Source organism: Babylonia areolata, chromosome 2 (genome assembly GCF_041734735.1).
Source record: "Babylonia areolata isolate BAREFJ2019XMU chromosome 2, ASM4173473v1, whole genome shotgun sequence".
Lineage (NCBI taxonomy): Eukaryota > Metazoa > Mollusca > Gastropoda > Neogastropoda > Buccinidae > Babylonia > Babylonia areolata.
In genome coordinates, this window is record NC_134877.1 from 28,150,233 (window position 1) to 28,160,232 (window position 10,000).

General features: G+C 44.5%; 2 protein-coding genes across 3 annotated transcripts in view; both read left to right on the forward strand.

Annotated features, from left to right (window-relative positions):
• LOC143300017 (solute carrier family 23 member 1-like) overlaps positions 1–1,741 on the forward strand; it is a 23,875-nt gene extending 22,134 nt beyond the window's left edge. Inside the window, exon 15 of the mRNA XM_076613575.1 lies at positions 985–1,741. The gene's annotated coding sequence lies outside the window, so the exon portion shown is untranslated. The remainder of the gene's footprint in view (positions 1–984) is intronic.
• A 5,140-nt stretch (positions 1,742–6,881) lies between these two features.
• The window catches only part of LOC143300001 (solute carrier family 23 member 1-like), a 28,469-nt gene continuing 25,350 nt past the window's right edge, over positions 6,882–10,000 (forward strand). The window contains exon 1 of one of the 2 annotated variants that reach the window (XM_076613559.1): positions 6,882–7,304. The gene's annotated coding sequence lies outside the window, so the exon portion shown is untranslated. The remainder of the gene's footprint in view (positions 7,305–10,000) is intronic. The other variant, XM_076613565.1, reaches the window with a different exon arrangement.

The window sequence follows — 10,000 nt, forward strand, 5'->3', positions numbered from 1 at the left end:
CTGTCTGTGCTTCTGTCTCTCTGTCTGTCTGTCTCTCTCTCTCTCATGCAAACACAAGCATAAACACACAGACAGACACACACACTTACACAACATCAACCTTCCCCCCCCACCCCACCCCCCCCACCCCCCACCCCCACCCCCCCACCCACCCCATCCCCGCCAATTTAGTGACAGGCGTATTGGGAATGGACGATCGGGGATGACTGGTCAGCGGGCCTGGGTTGGGAGAGCAGAAACAGGGACAGAGAACCTGGCTGACAGTGGGTGAAACTCCATGGATCCACTGATCTTAAAATAGGTGGTCTTAACCAGCGTGAGCCAGACCAGAACAGAGCAACTAATGCCAGACTTTGTGTGTGTGTGTGTGTGTAATTATTACAACAGTGGACAGTTGTTGGTACATGCCGGAATGTTGCACCCGATAAACAGAATTTTATTTTATTGTATTGTATTGTATTGTACCTCAGTTTATTTTGTTTTATCTCTTTTATTGTGTTTTTTCTGCTGGTCAGGCATCTGCTTGGCAGATGTGGTGTAGCGTATATGGATTTGTCCGAACGCAGTGACGCCTCCTTGAGCTACTGAAACTGAAACTGAAACTGTGTGTGCGTGTGTTTATGTAAGTTTGTGCCTGCCTATGTGTGCGTATGTGTCAGGGTAGCTGTTAGATACACGTGTATGTTAAAATGTATGTATGCAGTGTGTGTGTGTGTGTGTGTGTGTGTGTGTGTGGGTGGGTGGGTGGGTGTGTGTGGGTGTGTGTGTGTGTGTGTGTAGTCACATTTTGGTGCGTGTGTGTAACATATATGTAATGTTTTATGTTAAGAAAAGCGTTTTTGTAAAGCACCTAGAGCAGATTCTGGATAGTGTGCTATATAAGTATCCATTATTATTATTATTATTATTATTATCCGGGTGTCACTGTTACAAAAACCGATGGTTTTAGGGCTGAGGGCTACGGTTGCTTCCTCTTTGCGGCAGGTGTGCTGTAGCGCATATGGACCAGTCCGCACGCTCTGATGCCTCCTTGGAGCTGACAGTCAAACCTCGGGAACGTCCATCTCTCTCCTTTCTGTTTTAGCTTTGTGGTTTCATGTTTGTGTTAAGGCAAGTATGAAATAAAATTGATCATGTGCGGTTCTTTAATTTTTTTTTTCTTTCTTTTTTTTTTATAGGTCAAGATAATAATGATTCGGGGAAAGAAACAAAACCCAGAGATACCGCGGTATCAAGTTGTTATCTGGATAATACTACATGTTACCTTGGAGAACTAGTGGTAGAGTCAGTAAGTCGATGGGTTACTGACCCAGTGTTCACCAGTGATCAGGGTTCGAGGCCCCGTTTCGGCATGGTGTTGTGTCCTTGGGAAAGGCACTTTACTCCGAGTTTTCTCACTCTACCCAGGTGTGAATGGGTTCCTGACTTGGGTTGGGGAAGGTTCAAAACGGCGGAAGGAGAGGACTGGGCCCCGTCTGCCTGTGCCGAGCTCTAGGCAGTTATCATCAATAAAATTATTCAGTTTCCCCCGTGGCCATATTATATAGGCTATTGGGCCTTTAACCTTTTTGGTTTTGTTTTGTTTTCAAACTTCAACGAATGTTCTTCATCGCTTGATCGTAATATTCCACAATAGAAACAAATTTATTATGTATTCCCTCCTCTACTTAAGTACGTTTTGTTATGCATCGTTCTGGATGATACAGTCTATTGTCTGAGTAAAAATCCTAATGTCTTTGAATCAGTGTCGTGAAGATCCATCGTATTCTAGCGCCTCTGTCTGTCTCGTATTTCCATTGGCAGGGGAGGGAGGGAGAGGGAAAGGTGAGTGGGTGGGTGGGTGTTTTGTTGGGTGTCGTAATATGTATGCCCTGTGTGTGTGTGTGTGTGTGTGTGTGTGTGTGTGTGTGTCTGTGTGTGTCTGTGTCTGTGTGTGTTCCTACGAAGTGATAAGTGTTTAGCATTCATCTTTTTGTATCTTTTGACACTGTAAATGCTCCAATTCCTTTCTTTTTTTCTCGCCAGATTTCATGTAACAAATTACAATCATCAGTATCCGCGTTGGTGATTATTCTCTGGTTATGGATGCATACAGAAGAAAGCATTGTGCTATGTTGTATTGTGTTGTGCTTCATCGTGTTGTGTTGTGTTGTGTTGTATTGTGTTGTATTGTATTGTGTTGCACTGCATCGTGTTGTGTGTGTTGTGTTGTATTGTGTTGTGTTGTATTGTGTTGTGTTGTATTGTGTTGCACTGCATCGTGTTGTGTTGTGTTGTATTGTGTTGTGTTGTATATGTTGTGTTGTGTTGCGCTGCGTCGTGTTGTGTTGTGTTGTATTGTGTTGTGTTGTATATGTCGTGTTGTGTTGTGTTGTGTTGTGTTGTATATGTTGTGTTGTGTTGTGTTGCGCTGCATCGTGTTGTGTTGTGTTGTATTGTGTTGTGTTGTATATGTTGTGTTGTGTTGTGTTGCGCTGCGTCGTGTTGTGTTGTGTTGTGTTGTGTTGTGTTGTATATGTCGTGTTGTGTTGTGTTGTGTTGTATTGTGTTGTACTACGTGTTGTGTTGTGCTGTGTTATATCGTGTTGAATTGTATTGTGCTGTGCTGTGTTGTGTTGTGTTGTGTTGTATTGTTCACCGTTTTTGTCACAAGTTATCTGTGTGTCATACGGGTTGTATTGTGTTGTACTACATCGTGTTGTGTTGTGTTGTATGTGATGCACTGCATCGTGTTGTGTTGTGTTGTGCTGTGTTGTATCGTGTTGAATTGTATTGTGCTGTGCTGTGTTGTGTTGTGTTGTGTTGTATTGTTCACCGTTTTTGTCACAAGTTATCTGTGTGTCATACGGGTTGTATTGTGTTGTACTACATCGTGTTGTGTTGTGTTGTATGTGATGCACTGCATCGTGTTGTGTTGTGTTGTGCTGTGTTGTATCGTGTTGAATTGTATTGTGCTGTGCTGTGTTGTGTTGTGTTGTGTTGTATTGTTCACCGTTTTTGTCACAAGTTATCTGTGTGTCATACGGGTTGTATTGTGTTGTACTACATCGTGTTGTGTTGTGTTGTATGTGATGCACTGCATCGTGTTGTGTTGTGTTGTGCTGTGTTGTATCGTGTTGAATTGTATTGTGCTGTGCTGTGTTGTGTTGTGTTGTATTGTTCACCGTTTTTGTCACAAGTTATCTGTGTGTCATACGGGTTGTATTGTGTTGTACTACATCTTGTTGTGTTGTGTTGTATGTGATGCACTGCATCGTGTTGTGTTGTGTTGTGCTGTGTTGTATCGTGTTGAATTGTATTGCGCTGTGCTGTGTTGTGTTGTGTTGTATTGTTCACCGTTTTTGTCACAACTTATCTGTGTGTCATACGGGTTGTGCTCCCCGGGGGAAAATGCCTCGCCACAATGCAGTGCCACCCAAGCGTATTTGTTTCACTGTCACAGTTGATTTTTTTTTTTTTTAATAAAGAGTTTTACCAGGGACCACCCTTTTGTTACCGTGGGTTCTTCCACGTGCGCAGAATGCAACACACGGGACCTCGGTTTATCGTCCTATCTTTCCTCGGAATCGAAAGAGTTAACTTACTCGCGTATTTCAGTGGTTTCTCAACATCTTCATCAGCAAACCATTTCGGTCCCTTTGTGATGACAGAAGACCTTATAGAAGTAAGGAATGTGCGTCAAAGAGCTTCTGTACCAACTTGATATAACTGCAGCCAGGATGATTATGTACAACCTTCCACAATAAACCTGCTGACTCGCTCTCTTTGCTCCACTCTTCAAGCCGTTTCTTTCACATCCCTTGCCGCTCACAGCCTCTCCCGTCAGCGCAGACTTAGCAGGGATACAAACAAATCCGCGTCAACACTGTATATAGGATTGTATTCAGACAAATTCCAAGTCGCCACTACCAGAAATGTTCCTAACAGCTGCCAGTAAGACCACCAAAGGGTCCATACCAACAACATACGAGGATTTTGTGTCAGAAAACATAGTAGAAAGAAGACCAAGTAAGAACAGCAAAGGTTTTGCAATCCCATTCAGCAAAACAGAACAATTTATGAAATCGCGGTATGTGTTTTGTTGTCGTTTTTTGGGGGGAGGTTGTTGTTGTTTTTGTTTGTTTGTTGTTGTTGTTTTTGTATGGTTGGTTGGTTGGTTTTTGTATTGTTGTTGTTGTTTTGCTTTTGTTTTGTTTTTTTGTTGTTGTTGTTTTAACAACAGCAGAATGGAAGCAGCTGGAACACGTTGACAGAGCAGGACCGCGGCAACGCTCAGAGAGGCCATCAAAAGTGTCCTTCCAGTGGAAGACGTTGACCACGGCAACATTTAGAAAGGCCATCAAAAGTGTCCTGCCAGTGGAAGACGTTGACCACGGAAACACTTAGAGAGGCCATCAAAAGTGTCCTGCCAGTGGAAGACGTTGACCACGGCAACGCTCAGAGAGGCCATCAAAAGTGTCCTGCCAGTGGAAGACGTTGACCACGGCAACACTTAGAGAGGCCATCAAAAGTGTCCTGCCAGTGGAAGACGTTGACCACGGCAACGCTCAGAGAGGCCATCAAAAGTGTCCTGCCAGTGGAAGACGTTGACCACGGCAACACTTAGAGAGGCCATCAAAAGTGTCCTGCCAGTGGAAGACGTTGACCACGGCAACACTCAGAGAGGCCATCAAAAGTGTCCTGCCAGCAGTTGATGTTTTTCACCACTAGAATTTTTTTCTTTTTCAACATGCGCATTCCCAAGTCCGATGTGACGATGGACAAACTGATCTCTGCAGCTTATTGATCCTGATCCATATCCTGACTTTGATCAAGACGTCGTTCTTCTTCACCAACAACTGTACAGCATCCAGCAGGGAACGGGCTAGTTGCACGGGGCAACCTTGTAAAAGCAAGCCATGCACTGTAAATTCTAACGAGCAAACTCTGCTGACTAAACTGTTCTTCCTCACTACTTCCCTGCTATATCCATCCTCAGAATTGTTCACAGACTTTTGACCGACACTGGACACAGTAACATGGTCACAAACCATTCATTTGCAGATTTCAATCGCTGCCTGAAGTTAGATGATTATGGCAAAAGGTCCCATAGCTTTTAATGGTCATCGGGGATATGAATTCACATCTACTGTGTCTGGGGCACAGCATAGGAAGGCGGGGCCCATTCCTCTCTGTTTGGGAACGTGCACTTTGTTACGAAATTCTGTTTGATTTGCATGTTAAGACGAAAAGATGTGACGTGAGTTGAAGGGTCACGGTTGCTGGGAACGACACTCCTGAGGACCACGACTTTCTTTCAGACTTTTGTCCTTATTTCTGTGCCTTCTCTGGTTCTGAGATAACACAGAGCTTACAGGCCAGGGTGTCAATGAAGGGCTGTCACCTCACTGAGATAACACAGAGCTTACAGGTCAGGGTGTCAGTGAAGGGCTGTCACCTCACTGAGATAACACAGAGCTTACAGGTCAGGATGTCAGTGAAGGGCTGTCACATCACAGATATAACACAGAGCTTACAGGTCAGGGTGTCAGTGAAGGGCTGTCACATCACAGATATAAGACAGAGCTTACAGGCCAGGATGTCAGTGAAGGGCTGTCACCCCACTGAGATAACACAGAGCTTACAGGCCAGGGTGTCAGTGAGGGCTGTCACCTCACTGAGATAACACAGAGCTTACAGGTCAGGGTGTCAGTGAAGGGCTGTCACCTCACTGAGATAAGACAGAACTTACAGGTCAGGATGTCAGTGAAGGGCTGTCACATCACAGATATAAGAAAGAGCTTACAGGTCAGGATGTCAGTGAAGGGCTGTCACCTCACTGAGATAAGACAGACCTTACAGGTCAGGGTGTCAGTGAAGGGCTGTCACCTCACTGAGATAAGACAGACCTTACAGGTCAGGATGTCAGTGAAGGGCTGTCACATCACAGATATAAGACAGAGCTTACAGACCAGGATGTCAGTGAAGGGCTGTCACCCCACTGAGATAAGACACAGCTTACAGGTGAAGATGTCAGTGAAAGGCTGTCACCTTTCTGATGTAAGACAGAGCTTACAGGTCAAGGAGTCGGTGTAGGGCTGTCACCTCACTGAGGTAAGACAGAGCTTACAGGTGAAGATGCAAGTGAAAGGTTGCCACCTCACTGAGATAGACAGAGCTTACAGGTGAAGATGTTAGTCACCAGTCTAAATCTGGCATTCCTCCTCCTGGGATTTTTCTTTCAATAAAATCATTTGCACTCTTTCGAAAGTTCTACTTTCAGATATAGTTTAAAACCATGCGGACTGACTCATACAGCTGTAACTGTCTGAACAACTCACACTGCGCGGATCTCGTTTCACCAAGATTCACCTGTCCACTGGGTCAAAAAAACAAAACAAAAAAAACACCTGACTCAGGTCAGTGTGTCAAACTGAAGCTGGATAATTCAGGTCTCACGTCATCCATGGCGAACAGAAAACCACGACACAGAAGTGAACTGTGACATGCTCACGTTTCGACCTTGACATCCCCCTCCCTCCTCTCCTTTTTAGTCAGTCCCTCCCCCCTCACCCACCCCCACCCCCCACACCTCAACTCACAGTTCCCTCAAACGTCCTTTATTTCTTTTCACGGTCTGTGTGTTTATCACTATGTGCATGTGTGTGTCGGCAGGTGTGTGTGTGTGTGTGTGTGTGAGAGAGAGAGAGAGAGAGAGAGAGAGAGAGAGAGAGAGAGAGAGAGGAGCCATTTCAATGTAATCATTCCGTATTTCTCCCTGTGTGTGTGTGTGTGTGTGTGTGTGTGTGTGTGTGTGTACACGCATACACTATACGTGTGTATGTGTATATATGTGTGTGTGTGTGTGTGTGTGTGTTGTGTGTGTACACGCATACACTACACGTGTGTATGTGTATATATATGTGTGTGTGTGTATGTGCGTGTGTGTGTACACGCATACACTATACGTGTGTATGTGTATATATGTGTGTGTGTGAACAGCCATGCCATGGCCGCGCCAGTGAGCGTGGCCTGCAGGTGTGTGTAGTTGACAACCTTCCCTCCCTTTGTCACTCCTGAGTCAGGTGAATACAGCCACTGACGTGTCTTCACATTCTCTTCGGTGAAAGACATTCAAGGTGTGTGTGTGTGTGTGTGTGTGTGTGTGTGTGTGTGTGTGTGTGTGTGTGTGTGTGTGTGTGTGTGTGTGTGTGATAGTTATGTATTTACAGCCTTCTTTCTGTTTGGAACTATTCAGTAAATCGATCACAGCGATAGTTGTGTCTTAAACAGATAGACTTTCAGCATTCAGTTGGATATTCAAGGTATGTTTGTGTGGTGGTCGGGTCAGCGCGCTCGCGCGCGCGTGTGTGCATGCGTGTGGTGGACGGGTATGTATTGAGAGCCTTTCCCTCTCTGGTCAGGAAATTGGACATATCGTCTTCAGCGGGCTGATATTATAGGGGTTTTGTTTTTGTTGTTTGTTTTCCTTATATATATATAGATAGATAGATAGATAGATAGATAGATTCATGAATATTGTGAACGCCTGACCTGAAAGGAAAAGGAACATGGATAATCTGTGATTGCTTTTCTCGGAGATGATGTGATGATGTGAAATATCCCAGGAAGGAAAGTGTGAAACTGATTTTTCAGTTCTTTAAATTTTGCAATTTTAAGAAAGGGGTGTCTTTGATTTTTCTATCTGTTGATTATTCCCGCGTTGGAATCAAGTCAGAATGCGAACGTTGTGTCTGCCTGTCGTTTGAGATTTATTTGAGTGAATGCGGCAGTGTGACAGTGTGTGTGTGTGTGTGTGTGTGTGTGTGTGTGTGTGCTGGGAGGTGAGTGGGGAAGGGGGTAGAGCTGTTTGTGTGCGTGTGTGACTGACAGGGGGTGTGCTTCGGTGGGTGTGCACGCGCGTCTGTGTATGTGTGTGCGTGCGCGTGTGTGTGGTTTGTTTGAGTGTGTGTTAGTGTGTGTGTGTGTGTGTGTGTGTGTGTGTGGTTTGCATATTGTGTGTGTTTGTGTGTGTGTGGGGGGGGGGGGGTAGGTGGGTGGCTGGGTAGGTGGGGGGGGGGGGGAATGGGGGGTATGTCCATGTGTGTGTGGTTGGCACGAATGTGTGTGCGTGTGTGTGGTTCCAATAAGGTCAGGTAGGTTGACAGATAGTAGGTTGAAGAGAATGGGAAGGGAAGGGGTGGCCTGAGGTGTAGTTGGGGGCTGGGGGCGGGGGGATAGGGCAGAGGGCGGGGGAAATGACATGGAAGGCTTTCGAGTGATGCAATAATTACGTAAGTACCACATTTCACAGAAACTGACAGCACTTTGAAGTATGTGCATGTACTTTACAACTGGTATCAAATATATACACACACACGCGCGCGCGCGCCGGAACACACACAGACACACGCATACACTCTACACACTACATAACACACACACGCACACACACACACACACACACACACACACACACGCACGCACGCACGCACGCACACACACACACACACACACACACACACACACACACACACACACACAGTCATACAAGACCGAACACCAAACTTTCGCGGTCTCGGCCTCACTTTCAACTTCAGTTTCAAGGAAGTGTCAAAGCGTTCAGGCTGATCCATACACGCTACACCACATCTGCAGATACCTGGCGTTCGTAAAAACTAAACCCAACTCGCCATTCAGGTCTTTGAGAGACAGCTCTTTCGCGACTCCCCACACTAACTTATGACGTGGTCTTGTCGGTCGTTCACATGTTGACCTCAGCGGTGTTTTTCGAAAGGTCAGGTTCTGAATCAAGGGGTTGGCCTTTGATGTGCTACCATGCATGACTGTCGCCCTTGTGTGTGTGTGTGTGTGTGTGTGTGTGTCTTCCGTTTAGAATTTTTTGTTTACAGAAGCTTAGAAATGTTGGTATAAATTCAAATATTCTTCAAAGTTATTATCGATGCTTACAGTTTCATTTATGTGCTGGTATGGAAGTTTGGGAGTGAGGAGTAAGCGTGTTTTGAATGATGTCATGAGTGTATGCAGTAAAATTGTTTCAAGCAGGCAGATAGCAACTGACGACACCCATATTTTAGCAAAGTATTATGAGCTATTGCCATCAGGACGACGCAACAGAACATTTAAGATGAAATCCAGAGCTCTGAAGACTTTTATTCCACGTTCAATCCACCTTTTAAATTCTTGAGAACTGTGTATTCCACGTTCAATCCACCTTTTAAATTCTTGAGAACTGTGTGTGTGTGTGTGTGTGTGTGCGCGCGCGCGCACTCTCATGTGAGACGTGTGAAAGTCCGTGCATGATAAGCTGTACCTTGTTCTAGTTGTGGTGTGTGTGTGTGTGTGTGTGTGTGTGTGTGTGTGTGTGTGTGTGTGTGTGTGTGTGTGTGTGTGTGTGTGTGTGTGTGTGTGTGTGTGTGTTTACTGAGCTTAAAACGTGACAATTGGTTATAATGAATGTGCAATATGTAGGAAGAATAATGTGCAATATGCAGGATGAATGTACAATGGAATATGTCTAATGCTAACGTCCATATTCTAAATATATTTCTGTTTAATAATTACGATGTAATAATTAATTGCAATGTTTTTAAAAGCGAATATGTGAAATGCTTTTATTTGAGAACATATGTTTATTACTCTTGTTTAATCAAGTTATCCGCGTGTGTGGGGTGGGTGGGGGGGGGGGGTGCGGGTGTGTGCTGATTATCTGGTTGTGGTTTTCCGCAATTCATCTTTATTCTTTATCTGTCTATTATAATCAATGTGCAGTATAGTAGGCTATGTTTATAATTATATTCAAATAATGTTTCTTAATTCTTTCTGTTAAGAATACTAGTTATTACCTGCAGTGTGTGGATGTATGTATGAAACGATGTATGTGATATTTTTTACATTTGTATCTTCGTAATATTTGTAGGGGCTGTTGTTGGCTTTTACAGTTATGGTCCCCATGTTGTTTACTTGTCTATGTTGTGATAATGCACCTCACCAAATTTCT